The sequence below is a fragment of the Lathyrus oleraceus genome, chromosome 4 (genome assembly GCF_024323335.1).
Source record: "Lathyrus oleraceus cultivar Zhongwan6 chromosome 4, CAAS_Psat_ZW6_1.0, whole genome shotgun sequence".
Lineage (NCBI taxonomy): Eukaryota > Viridiplantae > Streptophyta > Magnoliopsida > Fabales > Fabaceae > Lathyrus > Lathyrus oleraceus.
Window position 1 is genome coordinate 15,957,643 of NC_066582.1, and position 17,684 is coordinate 15,975,326.

The following is a 17,684-nucleotide window of genomic DNA, read 5'->3' on the forward strand; positions in this document are numbered from 1 at the left end:
ACATTATATGTAGATATGTAAAATCTTATACTTCTATTCCTACAAAGAGGTGACAGAATTGGAGGATGCACAAGGTAGTCTTTGATCTTGTCGAAAGCCTCTTGTTGGGCTTGCCCCAATTTAAAGCCTTCCTGCTTGAGTCAGAGTAGAGGTGACAAGGATTGAGTCTTGCCACTTAAGTTTGAGATAAACCTCCTTAAGAAGTTGATCTTGCCTAACATCGACTGCAGTTCCTTCTTTATTGATGGCGCTTTCGCCTCCATGATGGCCTTGGTCTTGTTCTAGTTAATTTCGATCTCTTTCTTATGGACCATGAAGCCTAGGAAATCCCCAGCTTGCACGTAGAAAACACACTTAAGAGGATTCATCTTTAGACCATGTTTCCTCATTCTTTCGAATGATTGTCGAAGATGGTCTATATGACTTTTTTTTCTGAAACGGACTTAACCATAATATCATCAATATAGATTTACATGAACGTTTCAATAAAATCATTGAAAATAGAGTTCATTGCCCATTGATAAGTTTCCCCAACATTTTTTAGGCCAAAAGGCATCACCACCTATTCGTAGGTGCCTAAGGCTCCGAGACATCGAAATTCTTTTTCGGCACATCTTCGTCAGCAATAAAGATTTGGTTATATCCAAAATATATGTCGAGCATGCTAAGATACTTGTGTCCTGCGACAGAATTTACTAGCATTTCCGTAATAGGCATTGGATACTCATCCTTTGGGGTTGCAGCATTCAAATCTCTGAAGTCAATGCAAACCCTCAAAGTACCGTTCTTTTTAATAACTGGTACAATATTAGCAATCCATTCGACATACCTGGTGGTGCGGATGAAATTACATATAAGAAGCCTTTCAACCTCTTCTTTAATCTTCGATAGAACTTCAGGTGCAAAACGCCTCGGGGTCTGCTTAATGGGCTTCTTCCCAAGCTTTATAGACAAATTTAGTTTGGCCAGATGTCTTTTTAAACCAGGCATTTCATCGTAATCCCATGTGAAGCAGTCTCTGTACTCCTTTAGCAACTGGATCACTTCGATCTTGAGTTCTGGGCTGATGTTGACACTTACGTATGTTGGCCTTCTGATCCCTCTTTTCCCCAAGTCGATCTCTTCTAGAGGATCTTGCCCTAGAATATTTATGTTACTTGCCAGCGAATCCTTTTCGAAACCCAAAGGCTCGTCATCGTATATGGCGTCGAGGCTTTGGCCTTGCACTTCATCTTGAACCTTATCAGGTGGTTCTAGATCAAAATCCTTACCAGGACCCTCCAAATGAATTTCATTCTTTTCGGCTTCGACAACCATGTATTTAACTTCAGCCTTTAAGGCCGCTTTTAATTTGTTTCCGGCTATATAAGTTGAAATCCTTTCTAATGTCTTTGGATCAGACAACATCATCAAATTCGCTTCCCCAACCTGTTGGTTGGATTCCTTATGTTCCTTCATAGCCCAAGTCTTCTTTGCCTACAACTTCTTTATCCCATTGAAACCCATGGGTTGGGTGTAGATAAAGGGAACATAATGCATTGTCTACAGGTGTGAAGTCGAACCTTGCAGGATTGCAAGGTGCTATGTGAGCCAGGTTCTTCTCGAAGTTGCTTCTGTCCACATAATTAACTTCGGCCATGAAATAGATTTGGTTCTCTTCTATGTTTTCCACGATTCCATCATTTCTCCAGATGGTGATCCTTTGGTGCATTAAAGAAGGGACCACACCAGCGCCATGAATCCACTCTCGACCTAGCAGCAGATTATAACTGACCTTTGATGCTATCACCATAAAAATTGTTGGCCTTGTTATTGTGCCAACTGTGAGGTCTATTTGTATTACCCACATTGTTATTCGGACTTTACCTTCATAGTTCGACAAAACCATGTTGTGGGGCCTTGTATCAGTATCATCTTTCCCAAACCTTTTCAGCATGTAATGCGACATCAGGTTAACTGCCTCTCCACCATTGACAAAATTTTATTCACACCCACGTTTCGTACTTTACCTCTGATAAACAGAGGCTTCAAATGACTTTTCATTTATTCATCTGGCCTTTCGAAGAAGGCATTTTGTTCTTCTACACAACCATTATTCATTATATAATAACAAACAGGCTTGTGCCTAGCCATCTCCATTTCAGTCAAATCTTCTGACTCTTCTACTTCCATAACTTGATCATACTCTCTGGGAAATACGGATACCACATTGAAAGCAATGTCTAATGAAGCGTATGAATCTGAATCAAAGTCATATGTCATCATGTCATCTTCATGATTAGACTTCTCTACACACACCTTCTTCTGAGGAGAAAACAACTTCCTCTCGACAGGTTTTCTTTCTTCCTTCTTTTCCTGCTTCAATGGTACGTTGCTACTCGACTCAAGTTTCGTCTGTTCTTCAGCCTCCCTTTCAGCTTTTCTTTGTCGTTGTTGCCTTCTCCATTTATACATGGACATTGGGTTCTTCCCATTGTCATTTTCGGAGCGATACACCAATTGTTTCAAAGTCTGAAACTCCTTTCGGTATGCTATTGAGGACCCCCTTTCGACTTCAAATTTTTTCCATTTTTGATGGCATTGTCCTCTTCCTTCTAATGGTTTCATCCACCTATCCCTAGGGGCGTCAATAGTGGGCCTAAAGGTCGAAGGCCTATTTTCCTAAAGAGTTGGGCCTTTTTGGTCTCCCCTTCTAGGATCCCTTCTGTCATCAAACGCTTGGTTATTTCTGGGGTCTCTCCAGATTCTCCCCTTTTTGGCCAATCGAACTCCTTCAAGGTTTCCTACAACTTTCCTATCAAAAACTGAACTACACCTTAGACACAACATCACCTCCGATCTTTTCCTCTGGCATTTGTGGAGGAATTCGACCAAACCTTCCTCCTACTTGAGGTATGCCAATTTTTTATATTCCTCTTGTCAGATACTTCTAATAAAGCAATTGTAGGTTTGAGTCCCACTGGGCGTGCCAATTTGTTTACCGTGAAAATTGGTAAACAACTGTTGGTCTTCCAAATCAAGGATACTTTGGTTACTCACAAGATCGACCAGATTGATCCAGGGCATGTGCTATTGTTTAAAATTGTATTTGGAAAATGATGAACACTTCGACAGTATTCATGTATGAAGATTGTTCGTTAAATAGGTTTTAAAGAGATAAATTGCATAATGTAAAAGAAAGTATAATAAAGATGCTTGAAAAATGACTTGCAATGAAAGATAAATTCTGGGAAAAAGTACAAATAAACTTTAATTGATATGTAGAAAATGGTGTTATCAAATGTATATTTTCAATTACACTCTTTTCTCAATACGCTAGATACTTTGAGTAAATTTGAGTATTTGCACAGCAATTGAACACCCCTAGATCTTAACACTAAATCCCCTATATATACGAAGTCAAAATAACCGCTACCAACGAATCTTCTCCCAGGTAATGACACGACGCACTCGGCATGTCTCAAATTCATCATAACATTCCACGTGTCTCTTCTTAAAACAGGATAAGGACAAAATACAGTTATCCTTCTTTCATTCAAATTCAAACATATATGTCGAACACAACCTTAATGTTGCCTCAGTTGAATTACCATTCTAAACTTAGAAGTATTTCTAAGTCTCACATAACAATTCCCTCTTGCACAAGGATCACTTAGACTGACTTTCTCAGACAATGTTTTTTTATGCCGAAGTCCAAAGTGTCCTTAAAGATATTCTCTCTTCTTCGCTCATTGACTCCAGCCTGACATCGAAACTTCCAGCTAACAGCCACTGCCTGTGGCGCATACATGTTTTTTTCTCACTAAGACGCCAATCCTAGTGGCGCATGCATGCACATAATAGGCGCCACGGTCAGTGACGCATGCTTTTTTTATTTTTTTTTATTATTTAAAAAATACTCTTCACATGTACTAAGGGGAGATGCCGAGAGGAGTGTTGTATGCATGCAAAAGGCTATTGAACATGCACCAGAAGGAGTGACGTAATATTGATAAAAAGCAATAGACAGTGGCGCTATGAGGAGTGGTGCATGCATGCAATATTAGTCTTTTGCATGCATGTGCCATAGGCAGTGGCGTCTTAGTGCAAATAAGCAATGCATGCGCCACAGGCAGTGACGCCTGCTATTGTCGTGTAATTTTGTTTGTTTAAAAAGTGATTAGTTTGATAAATAATTTAAAAATGTGATTATTTTGATATTTAATTTAAAAATAGTATTTATTTTAATTTTTTTCTCTCCACATGTCATCTTAAAATTTTGAGTGAACTAATCTTTATCTATATAACTCTTATCACCCAAAAAAAAATCATAACTATTGGTGACAATTTTGATCATTGAATAACTATAACACTAAAAATTTTAATTTAACAATTATCTTCTACATTTATTTATTCTCTAATAAATAAATAAATAAAAGATTAAACGGAACAATATTCATATTCATCGAATTGAAATTATCTAAAAATCTAAATTTAAATGTGTATGAATCAAATATATTGATCCTTTTGTTAGAAAAACAAAAAACATTTTCACAATTTTATAACAAATTTATCAAATCATTAAACTAATGATCAACTATTTCTCTAATATATTACTTTTTTTTTCATTTTTCATCAATGAAATGTCTATATTAAAAATAAAAATAATTTTTGGAATCATTTTTATAAAATATAAAAAGATACACATAACTAATAAAAATTAATGTATTTAATTCGGTTGTTGCTTAGGCCCTCTATTTTTTTAAAAGGAAGAAAAATTAATGTATTTAATTCACATTATAGATTAAATTCATACTTTATCTATATTGGGCATTGGCAACATAACTGGTATTCGTGGGTACTCATTTGAATTTATTATGAAGTTGATGGAAAAAAATCATTTTGATTGAGTCGAATTAGATAATGGGGACACTAATACACTCTCTAAAACAGTCTCATTTATTTTATTATGTATATTATTATTTAATTGTTATGATTTAGAATATTAAACATGTGACTAAGGTTTTGATATTGTATTTATTGTTTAAAATATTTAAAATATATGTATGTAATTTTTTGAAATTGTTTTATTTTATTATTTGTAATATAATTTGGTTTTGAAAAAAAAATATTTTTATTAAAAGAATTGGTTTATTTAAATAATGGTTGTGGGGTGGGGATACCCGAACCCAACCCGATCTCGTTTATGACGAATTTGAGTTTTAATTCTGCATATCTATTGGGGTTTGAGATGGGAAACATAAATTATTTGTGAATTTAAATTTAGATTTGAGGGAGATAAAACTGCTTCTGATCCACTTCGTTGTCATGTCTAATCTATACATTACATCTCTTATAGAAAAATAAGAGTGAAGAATAAATAATGAAAATTTCATTCAAAACTAGTAGAATACCCATGCTTCCGCACGAGTAAATTTAACATGTAATTATAAATACCAATTAATTCGATATATCTATATAATGCTAAATAGAAGAGAGAAAGCATAAGATATAACCATGAAGTTGAATATGTGGCACAAAAGAAGTGCATTGCATTTCTTCAAAAGAAGTGCATTGCATTTCTTCAAAAGAAGTTGTAAAGTTGATAACAAATGACTCGTATCATAAATATGATAAAAAAGAAGTGTAATTCCAACATGTTTTCCAAACCAAAAACATAAAAGTTACAAAAGTCACAAGAGTATTCAAGTTAGCTCCAAAGATTCCTCATGGATTTTAAAAAAAGTTTCATATTAGAGGTACCTGGATTTCTGTTCAAAAGATACTTCTCGTAAAGAATACCATCAGATAAGTACTGACATGTTTTACTCTAAACATGCTCTAGTTTTAGTCTATTTATTGATGATGATAGCAACATAGTAACAAATAGCTTACGTAAAAAAACACCAGAACCCTAAACATGCACCTCTTTTAAAGCCTCAATAAATTCTCTATCATCTTATAGAAATCCCATAGCAAAACATGCTTCTCTAGAAGTCTTATGTTGGAAACCATTAATCTTTTTAATGTCACCATAACTAATAGACCCTTTCTTGACAGTCAACATCTTCTGTAAATAATATAATTCACATGTGCTTTGAGGAACCCAAATAAGACGACCAATAGTATATCCTATTTTCCCAGGCTTCCAACTCCCGTTCTATTTATGATAAACAAATTTAGATACAAAGTCACCATATGTCAACAACTTAGCTTCATCAAAGATTTTATTAGCCTCAAACCATGTTGTAAACATAGATTCGATAACATTTGGTTTGAGTAAAAACATTTCCAATTTGCTCAAAGTCTTTGTAGTAAACAAAATTATCTCCTTCCATGTGAAAAAACAATCTCTCGACTACTGGCTTCCTACCGTGTATAGAATATGAGAAAATCCTCCAACATGCCTCACTTAGGGAGATGTAACGATAATCTAGATATTGCTTGATTTTATCAATGTTCTTCTTCTCACCAATTGTATTTTCATTAGAAGATTGAATAACAGCTGAAATTCTATCAGAATCTTTGTTGATATACTTGAATAAGTATTTAATAGAAGTACTCTGATTGCATCATTCCATGTTAATTTATGCTTTATACTTTAACAATAAATTTGGGTTGTGAGATACTACATGTCCACTGTGAAGGATGATTCCATTTTTATCAATTGTGTGTCCATTATCTCTTCTCCTATAAACAGGATATCCATCTTGATCAACTATAGTTATTGGCTGAAATTTCTTGGGGTAATACTTGGAGCATTTGCCATCTTTCAAGGTGATCTTAGATTTTCCAAACCACAAGGTCCATGAACCATATGAGTTTTAACTAAATTGTATAGCTAAATATCCTTGTTTGGGTCGCGCACTTCCGCACTAATTATTTTGTCACTATCTTTAGGTTTTGGATACTTGTTAGAGGGATGCAAAAATATCAATATATAAGCACGTGGCAAGCCTCTCTTTTGAAACTCAATGGTGTACATATCTAGAAATTTAGAATAAATCAATAAGTAACTTTTAGTAATAGAAATGAAATTGTAAAGTAAGGACGAGAAATAAGAACTTACATGCAAGGACTTTGCCTAAGACACCCATCTTTGTCAAATCTGATAGTAGCTGATCAAACTTAATTTAAAAAACCCTTGATATCACATCAGGACGATCTTATGCTTTCAAATGAAGACGTCTTAGTAGTCTTTGTATTTTAGGCCAATTTGGGTTGCAAGTGAATGTTATAAACAAATTAGGAAACACAACCTTGCTACAAATATCCATTTCATCATAGTACAATTGATCCATAAACCTCCTCCCACCTACATATGTAGAAGGAAAAACAACTCTCTTTCATGTTGAAGAATCAGGTGTTGGACTTTGATCACCCTCTTCGTTTAGACTTTTGTACTTTGAAACCCTTAGCTTTGGTTGGTTTTCTCGATTCCATTATAATCTTTCGGAGTCTAACATTGTGTATCCATCAACCAAAAATTGTTGGAAAAGTCTTCTTGATGATAACAAAGTTTTCACCTCATATGGTCTATTTTGAATGTGAAATGTAAGCCACTATCTTATTGTAAGTCTATTTATCTTGTTGTCTTGGAAGATGTCTAAGTCTCAATGAGCTATGTTAGGCCTATAACCATCTTCTCTGTATGGGAAAATCAAAGGATATTGATAAGACAAGTAACTTGCATGAAGCTTATTAATTCTTTGCAATTGTCCTCTTTTTGTTTGCATGATGATATCCCTTATTTGTGCAGTGTCAATATCACCAATAACTAAAGCAACAACTTCTGATACAGTAGGTTGATTATAGATTCTTCCATCTGTGGTTCTATCAGAAATAAGTCTCAATTTCAAGTTTTGTGTATCTGAATTAAGTAACCATTGTTTGGACATTTGAAAACTTTTGGCATGAGGGTTGTGTTCGTAGAGCATATCTGACAACTGATGTACAATGATATGATCAATGTGTTTTGTGTTCCTATAATTAAAAAAATACATAAGTTGTAAGGTATATAGAAAGTAATATAATATGAGAAGGTAATACAAAATGTAGTGTGATGAGTTGTATAAAAAACACTTCTATGTGTCAAATATATACCTTAAACCATGCATTTTGTTTTGGACTTCATTTTCAGTGTCAAAAATATATAGTTGTGCAAACTTTGGTAGATGAACTTCTGGGGGTAGCAAACTTCCAATCCGATGACATGAATGACCTTGAATTCATAATGTAGGCGGTCCGCCTCCTTTGTTAACACTATTATCCAACTTTGCATTTGGTGATGTAAATGCAAACATCATATTGTACATGCGAATTTGTTGTTGAAACTTCCTGCTAGCTATACTATCTTCATCAAATAGGAGACGTGATAGTAACTCAGGTGGTTGTTTAAGTAATGGGAGTTCAACCTTTCCATTGCCATAATATAATGAAAATTTGGGATTAGCTGCATGCTGATTTTTGTTCACTCTCTCTTGATACCACATAATGGCTCTACAATAACGACACTCGATTAGGGGATCCCCAATGTCGTAATATTCTGTTAGAACATGCATAATGTTATTGAAGGAGAACTATATTAAAATATAAATTTGTTGTTTAATTATGATTACCTTCAGAAGTTGCAGGTCTATTTCAATTAATTGAAAAGGGTGGTTGGTAATCATCAAAATGGGAACTTGAATCATCCTTCAATTTATGAGCTAAAATATAGTAAATTATAAATGTTAAAAGTGGAAATATAAGAAAAAGATGAAGCAATAATGATAATGTATATGTTATTGGAATATTAATTACCATGACTATAATATCGAATCCGTTTTTAAAATAGCATGTATCTGACTTACTTGCAAAAGGGTCATAGTCGGATCCTTCATCGTTGTCGGTATTAAAATCGAAATTCACAGTTGGTGTAAAAATAGGACACATTCGACCATCTCTTGGAATGGAAACATAATTGGGCATTGTAACTTGTTCGGTCGCCACTATAACGATATGCAATAAATTAATGGGTGATTGCCTGTAATGTGAAGAATGACAAAAGATGAATTTGTTATAACTATGCTTGCGCAACACCTGGTGCAATACAACAATATTATAAAACCAGCAAACATTTGAATCAATAAATATATTATGAATCTTACCTCTTGTGTGATGAGCATTCAACTTGAATGCGAGAGGTTGCATTGAGTGTGTCTACGTCGAATTGCGGAACATTGTGTGTAAGATTCATTGCTAGATGTGGAACTCCTAATGTCTTGGTTGACTATATGAGGGTTTTATCATTTGAGGAATGTTATTTCACCAAATAACAAATACATTTAACCCATGTAATTAGTGAGCCATAAAATCCATAGGAATTATGCATACCCTTATGTTGTTATTCTCATGGAAATATGGACAATATCAAAACTCAAGTGCCTTCATAAATTACGATATGAATTCAAATTGATAAACGCACACAATATGTTGATGATATACATTTATGGAAATAATTGAGTAACATGCATACTTGTGTCAAATCGATAGACCTGTTCTGTTGATATTAGATTCAGTATGTTGGCTATGTAGATGTTGAGGAAGAATAACTGGTAGAGGCGATCTTCGAACATGACATATGTTGCTTTTGCGAGGCCTTCCACGAGGTCGTTTAGGAATCGGTAAATGAGCTACGATGAACAAAAATATGGAATCACATGGGTCCCGTGTAATAAACAGAGGTCATTAAAATAAATATTACACAATTTATAGTATTGTATTACTTTTGATACACTGACCTAGTGTCGATCTGGTTATATAGTGACGGAACTTGGGACGGTTCCATGATATGTATGTTCCAACATGCGGATGCATTTTGAGGAAACCTGAACAACAACATAACATAGTACATATAGGCATGACAACATAACTCGTACCCGCGGGTACCCACCCGAACCTTCCCCGAAGTTGACGGGGAAAACCCGCTTTGACTGGGTTTGGATTTGGGTTTGGATTTTCCCCAATTATAAAATATGGGGACGGGTCAGGTAATGGGGACACTAGTACCCACCCTGAACCCGCCCCCGAACCTGGTCCGCTTATTTCATTATGTACATTATTATTTATTTTTGATAATTTAGAATATTAAATATATGATCAATGTTTTGATATTTTAATTTTAATTTATTATTTAAAATATTTGAAATGTATGTATAAAATTTTTTAGATTGTTTTATTTTATTATTTGTAATGTAATTTTATTTTGGAAAAAATAAATATTTTTATTAAAAAAATTGATTTCACTAAATGAATGGTGGCGGGGCGGGGATACCCGAACCCGTTTGGGACGGGTTTGGGTTTTGATTCTCCATCCTCGTTCGGGTTTGGGGTGGGGAATGAGGATTTTTTGGGGATTCAGGTTTGGGTTTGGGGGAGGTAAAAACCGTCCCCGACCCGCCCCGTTGTCGTGTCTAAGTACATGTATGTGAAATCAATGGAAAACCAGGAAAAATTAATTTGAATTTAATGGTTCAAGTAAAATTCACAACAAGATGAACTTAGGATATGTTATGGAAGTCCTTGTTGAAGACTGTAGTACATAGGAAATTTAAAACATCTGTAAGGATTGTCTTATGTGACTTAAGAAATATTACATATATGATGAAATTTTTTAGCAAGTGGATGACAAATAAATAAATCAGAAAGATTACAAAGACATCAAAATTTGAATATAGAAAACAACCGAATGTAACTTACCATGGTGTCGTTGAAAATAAATCACTGTCTACAACAAATGTTTATTGTCACAAGTTGGATAGCTGCATGAAAAAGTTGAGAATATGTTAGAAACTAATATTTCCGACAATAGTAAAAGCACAATAGAAGGAGTACAATGTGATCAAAATTATACGTCGATAAGACTTACTTTGTAGCAACAAAAGATTCGCCAACATCTAAATAGGGGGTGATACGTCAAGTTTGTGATGCGTCAGTTTTTCACATATTAGACTGGGAGTAATTATCATTAATGTATGAAGTTAAGGAATTTGAGAATTTTGGCAAAAGATTGGTTCCTAAAGAGTGAAGCTTGGAGAATTTCTTGGTAGGATGGAACACATGTTTGCTATGGCAAGGTTCGGATGCTAGAATTCTTGCAGTAAGTAAGTTACCTTCTTCAACTATTTGACGAATCGTTTTTTGATTTTGTTGTGATTGAGTGATCTCAGATAGTGGAATTCTTTTTGTGATGAAATTTGGGGTAGGTTGTTGGTGCTGTGAGGTGTTATATTGCAGAGGTGTTTGTCTTAGCTGTTTAGAATGCAAGTCCTTTAAGATTAGTGCCCTTTGTTTCCTTGCTCTTTTTGCTTTAAGTAACTTCGAGGCATTCTCCATTTTTAGGTAATGAGTGATATTGTTGAAATGCCTGTGAAATACCAAAAAATACAGACTATAAACATCGGGGAATGATTGTTCACATACATCACGTATTCATCGAAATGACTGCCTGCAAATACATATCTTACTGCATAATTGCAGTTCTAAGATCATGAATTTGGTAGTAATGTGGAGTATGCTGCAACAAATATCTCCAAAATAGTTAGATGAATGCAATGTTGAATAAACTTTAATGTTATAGTTAGTGGAGAGATTAAGAGCCTATTATGGTTGGAAGGTCAAGAGATAGTGGCCTATTAATAGTATTTACTAATAATTATGTTTCCTAGAATAGCTGAAGTTTCTGAGTCTATATAAAGACCAAGGACGTACTCTAATCAATACACAGAAGTTATGAAAGACTTGCTTCCTTCTGTCAAATTGGCATCAAAGCTAATGGCAAACACGTTGAATCAAATGTCGTTGCCACGGCTAACGAAGTTAAATTACGAAAACTGGAGTATCCAAATGAAAGCTCTTCTCGGATCTCTAGACACGTGGGAGGTGACCAAAGATGGGTTTGAAGAACCAACAGATATTGTGGGATATACGACAGCTCAAAACAAGGCATTGAAAGAGACGCGATCGAAGGATAAAACGGCACTATACATGCTGTTTAGGGCTGTTGATGAATCAGGCTTCGAAAAGATTGTCGGTTCGACTACGTCGAAAGAAGCGTGGGACACGCTAGAGAAAGTGTTCAAATGAGAAGATCGAGTAAAGCAAGTTCGACTCCAAACTCTTCGTGGCGAATTGGAGAGGATCCAGATGAAGGAGTCAGAAAATGTATCTGACTACATCACGCGTGTACAAAAGGTGGTGAACCAACTCACCAGAAATGGCGAAACAGTAACTGATGCACGAGTTATTGAAAAGATTTTGAGATCTTTAACAGATAAATTTGAGAATATTGTGTGCGCAATAGAAGAGTCGAAGGACCTTTCGACGCTCTCAGTTGAAGAGGTCGCTGGTTCCCTCGAAGCACACGAACATTGTAAGATGAAAAAGAAGGAAGAAGGAGTAGAGGACGCAAATCAAACCAATGAGCAAATCAAAGACGAAAAGGTACTCTTTTCTCAAAATTTTCGAGGAAGAGGACGTGGTCGTGAAGGACGTGACAGTGGTCGAAGTGGTAGAGGCAGCAACTTCGAGAGAGGACAGTCGAGCCAGCAAAATTGGCGTGGCAGAGGACGTGGTCAAAGAGGTGGTAGGTCGAACCATTCCAACTTTGAATGCTACAAGTGTGGCAAGTATGGTAATTATACGAAGGATTGCAACTCATTCAAATGCTATAACTGTGATAAAGTGGGACATCTTGAAAAAGATTGTCGAATCGAAAAGAAGGTAGAAGAAACAACCAATCTAACTTTGGAAGCTGAAGCAAATGAAGGTTTTCTCTTGATGGCTCAAAAGGAGATCAAAACAAATGACAATGTTTGGTATCTTGACTCAGGAGCAAGTAACCATATGTGTGGTCACAAACACTTGTTTAAAGAAATGAGAAAGATTGAAGATGGCAATGTGTCTTTCGGAGATGCATCCAAAGTGAAGGTCGAAGGCAAGGGAACGATCCGTTACTTGCAGAAGGATGGGTTGATTGGATCAATTCAAGATGTTTATTATGTACCAAATCTTAAGACCAACATCTTGAGTTTGGGACAACTTACAGAAAAAGGTTATTCAATACTTATGAAAGAATGGATACTGCATTTGAAGGACAAGCTGGGACATCTGATTGCTCGTGTCGAAATGGAGAGAAATCGAATGTACAAACTGAATCTGATAAACGTTCGAGAAAAATGTTTACAAGTAAATGTCGAAGACAAAATGTCACTATGGCATCTACGTTTTGGTCATCTACATCATCCTGGTTTAAAAAGGTTGGCGAAAAAGAACATGGTGCATGGACTACCAGATATGGATTATGAAGGAAAGTTCTGTGAAGAATGTGTGCTTAGCAAACAAACAAGAACTTCATTTCAAAAGAAGGCAGAATATCAAGCTAAGCATATCCTTGAATTGATTCACACCGACATATGTGGGCCAATCACGCCAGAATCTTTCAGTAGCAAAAGATACTTTATTTCCTTTATCGACGATTACTCACGGAAGACATGGGTTTATTTCTTGAAAGAAAAGTCTGAAGCATTCGAGGTGTTCAAAAGGTTCAAAGTAATGGTGGAGAAGGCAACCGACAGACACATTAAATCAGTTCGATCTGATAGAGGTGGTGAGTATACTTCGACAGCCTTTATGAAGTATTGTGAAGAGCAGGGCATAAGGAGATTTCTAACTGCAGCATACTCACCTCAACAAAATGGGGTGGCTGAAAGGAAGAATCAAATAGTCCTTGACATGGTTCGTTTAATGCTTAAAAGCAAGAACATGCCAAAGGAATTTTGGGCAGAAGCCGTACAATGTGCCATTTATGTTCAGAATCGATGTCCACATTTGAAGTTAGAAGATCAAACACCATAAGAAGTGTGGAGCGGACAGAAGCCAATAGTTTCTCATCTCAAAGTATTTGGTAGTGTGGCTTATGCACACGTACCAGATCAATGAAGAACGAAGCTTGAAGACAAAAGTCAGAAATACATACTCATTGGGTATGATGAGAAAACAAAAGGGTACAAGCTATTCAATCCCATAAGAAAGAAGGTGATAGTGAGTAGAGACGTTTGAATAGACGAAGCAAGTAAGTGGGACTGGAACAGTTCGACAGAAGTTATCGTCGAAGTTGAAGAATCATCTGTCGTTGTACCACCAAACATTTCAACAAAACTTGAAGACTCTGACAATGAAGATGAACCTCCACAACCTAGAATGCGAAGTTTGCAAGATTTGTATGATTCGACAAGTGAAGTGCACCTTGTATGTCTCTTGGCAGATGCTGAAAACATCAGTTTTGAAGAAGCAGTACGAGACAAAAAGTGGAAAAGTGCCATGGACGAAGAGATCAGGGCGATTAACCACAACAACACTTGGGAGCTAGTTGAGTTGCCAAAAGATAGTCAACCCATTGGTGTAAAGTGGGTATTCAAGAAAAAGATGAACGCTCAAGGAGAAATAGAACGATACAAAGCGAGACTTGTTGCGAAGGGATACAAACAGAAAGCAGTAGTTGATTATGACGAAGTATTTGCACCTGTTGCAAGAATGGAGACAATTTGATTACTCATATCTCAAGCTGCTCAATTCAAATGGCCAATATTTCAAATGGATGTTAAAACAGCTTTTCTGAATGGTGTACTCGAAGAAGAAGTCTATGCTGAACAACTACTCGGGTACATGAAAGCTGGAGAAGAGAAGAAGGTACTGAAATTGAAGAAAGCACTATATGGGCTGAAGCAAGCACCGCAGGCATGGAACACACGTATCAACACATATTTCAAGGAGAACGGGTTCGAGCAATGTCTGTACGAACATGCCCTTTATGTGAAGAAAAATGGAAGGAATGTATTACTTGTTACTCTCTATGTCGATGATCTTATTTTTCTGGGCAGTAATGATCAGATGATAGAAGAATTCAAAAGCACAATGACACGTGAATTCGAGATGACAGACTTAGGCCTGATGAGATTCTTTCTTGGTCTGGAGGTTCGACAAGAAGAAACAGGAATCTTCATCTCACAAGAAAAATATGCAAAAGAAATCTTGAAAAGATATAATATGGAAAGTTGTAATCCGGCTTCGACGCCAATGGAACCAAGAACAAAGTTGTTGAAATTTGATGGAGGAGAACATGTCGAAGCAGGCAAATATCGAAGCTTGGTAGGAAGTCTTCGCTATCTCACATGTACAAGACCAAATATCTCATTAAGTGTAGGCATTGTAAGTCGATTCATGAAGGAGCCAGTTTACACACATTGGAAAGCATTGAAGCGAATTCTGAGGTACATCCAAGGAACAATGTCACTTAGGATGTTCTACTCGAATTCAGACAAATACAAGTTGGTTGGTTACTCTGACAGTGATTGGTGCGGAGACATAGACGATCGAAAAAGCACTTCTGGATATGTGTTCTTCATGGGAAATACTGCATTCACTTGGCTTTCTAAAAAGCAGCCAATAGTAACCCTTTCGACATGTGAAGCAGAATATGTAGCAGCATCCTGGTGCGTTTGTCATGCATATGGCTCAGAAGATTGATGAGTAAAATGGAGATAAAACAGAAAGGTGCAACAATAATACAAGTTGACAACAGGTCAGCAATTGAGTTAACAAAGAATCCAGTAAACCATGAAAGGAGCAAACACATTGACGTACGCTTCCACTTCATTCGAGAACACGTGAAGGAAGGAAATGTCGAACTGAAGCATGTAGCAAGTAAGGATCAAGCAGCAGACATTTTCACAAAACCCCTATCAAAAGAAATCTTTGACAGAGGCAAGAAATTGATAGGCATGATAAATAGAAGAAACATTTAAGTTTACAGAGGAGTTTTGTTGAATAAACTTTAATGTTATAGTTAGTGGAGAGATTAAGAGTCTGTTGTAGTTGGAAGGTCAAGAGATAGTGGCCTATTAATAGTATTTACTAATAATTATGTTTTCTAGAATAGCTGAAGTTTCCGAGTCTACATAAAGACCAAAAATATACTCTAATCAATACACAGAAGTTACGAAAGACTTGCTTCCTTCTGTCATGCAATAGAAATAGCCATGCACTGGGACATTACGTAAACAAACACGTTCATAGAATTTAAATGTGTACTGTTGTTGTAGTTTGTTGAATCTCCTCATTAATGAGATACCTAACAAATGGTAACCAATCCATTGAAAAAGTAAGTTTTGGATTTATAACCACTGATGTAATGCAGGGTGGCATTAATGATACATTATATTTAGTGGAAGTATAAATACCACTCCTTAGCCATTTTTCACAACAACAAATTGCCATGATTAGCATGGAATAACCTTATACAACATGGGCATCTTCCTATTTATATGCCATATGAGGGAAACGATATGCATACACAGTTACACCATATGTTATCATGAAATAGATAGCAGGGTTGTTTTATCAGTTATAACCAAACAACTACACTTTGGATAAAAGTAATGCATTGGCTGAACCAAAAATACTGAACCAACATGGTAAACAATCGTACTTTCTCAATATGTATCAAAACAACTACACTATGGATCTAAGTAATGTATGCAAAGAATCGATTTTGATAACATGAAATAATACAATTATATGAATGTGAATATAATGTATGTAAAACATCCAAGTTTTTGTATTAAATTCAGAAGTTGCTCACCTTAGAAAATGACTGAGTCTGTTGCAGGAACTCCAATTTGTTTTTGTTCTTGCTGTGTTTTAGCATATAGGAACAAATAATGCATAAGTTTTAGACCAGGTTAATGGTTCCACAATCCATTATTGATTTGTAAAATTATATATGCTATGATATTTTTACTATCCATGAGAACTAATTTGTGATGTCATAGTAATTTTAATTAACAAATTAGTCTCTACATTAAATAAAATGAACTAATTTGTTTTATATTAGTGTGAAAGTAAGCATTAAAGTTATTAACCTTAATATAATGCAGTTTAGTTAGTTGGCTAATTTCAACTGGGTTTGTAAAAATGTGTTACAACCATGCACAATAACCGAAGAATCAAAAAAGCAGACTGTGTTATGACATAAAGCATCATGACTTAGTATGTAATAATATAATCTTAAACATGACATTGTGTGAAAAAGAAACTAAATTCATGTAGCAAAACCTCTCTTCCTGAGGTTGAACTTGATTGTAGTTTTATTGATGAGATATAATCATATTGGTGGTGGTTTATCATTTATCTTTTCCCCTCATCTTGATACTACAAGCTCGGGCGGTTCGTTGATGAGATATAATCATCATTTCATAGTTCTAGTCCTCAACAATGCTGACTGGATGTCTTTTAGTTTCATGTTAACTTGATAATAACAACTTCAAATAATGTTGGATGAAAAACAAAAGTTATCAATGAAACCAAAAGTATGAGGGCTTATTAATAACTTGATTTTTTTTTTGTAATATCAATTAGCAAAGCCATATTACAACCAAATTTATTTGTTTAAGATTGCAATCAGGTTAATTTTTACCTTAAATAAAACCTCTTTAATGGAAGGAAGAAGTATTAGGGTTGATAGCACCCCTGCTATGACAGGTCAAACATTTCTAATGATTTGAGATTTGAAACTTTTCAAAGCAACTATTATGTAATGATACATTATGGTAGATATAAAGATATTAGAAATTAACACAGATTTATTATAGTTGTAATGTAGAAGC